Consider the following 783-nt stretch of genomic DNA (forward strand, 5'->3'; position numbering starts at 1 on the left):
ATATTTGTATACGTAAATATAATACGAGGCAGGATATGATAAACGCAAAGAGCTATGGGAACACAAGGAAAAGAGTGACTAAGTATCAATGGGGGGTTGAGGAAAGATCACCCATTAAGTAACCCAATTGACCCCAGATACTACGTTGAGGTTCCAGCCCATATCAATGGACTGGTCCTCTACACACTCATCTGTTATAGGGATCAGGTGGAGGTGAGCGAAGACACAGGAGATGGCTGATTGAGGATTCAAGGACCCTGGCTCCCAACTCTCAGTCTCTTTTATCTCACAATAACTAATATGTGTCTCTGTCAAAGGCCTTCCTGCCAGTGGTATTGTAGGCCTGTGCCAATGGACACAGCCAGAATTGCTCAAGCTACACTTTAAATTCATTGTCTCATTTATTACTCAGAATTCCCCATAAAGTAAGTAGGAGTATGTCCATTTTACATTAAGAAAAGTATAGCTCATGTTGAAGAAAGAGAGAGAAAGTTTGTAGCTGTTTGCATAAATACTTTGATCTGCTCTTATACAGTCACTTTGAATAAGAACTAATTGTCTTGATTTTATAAGGCTCATTGACAAGGAAATAGAAGAATAAAGATGTTATTTTACTCACCGGTCATTTCTGCAGTAGTTCTAGTTGCAAAATTTGCCAGTGACAGAGGCCGAGTGGGAACAAGAGAGCTCAGCCTCCACTGCGAAAGGAAACAGGAGGTGGCAGGAGATCAGGGGGTGGGTCTTTCCCGGTTGTTGAAAACAGAGAGTACAATATATTTAAGA

This window comes from Trichechus manatus, unplaced genomic scaffold, assembly GCF_000243295.1.
Source record: "Trichechus manatus latirostris isolate Lorelei unplaced genomic scaffold, TriManLat1.0 scaffold00018, whole genome shotgun sequence".
Lineage (NCBI taxonomy): Eukaryota > Metazoa > Chordata > Mammalia > Sirenia > Trichechidae > Trichechus > Trichechus manatus.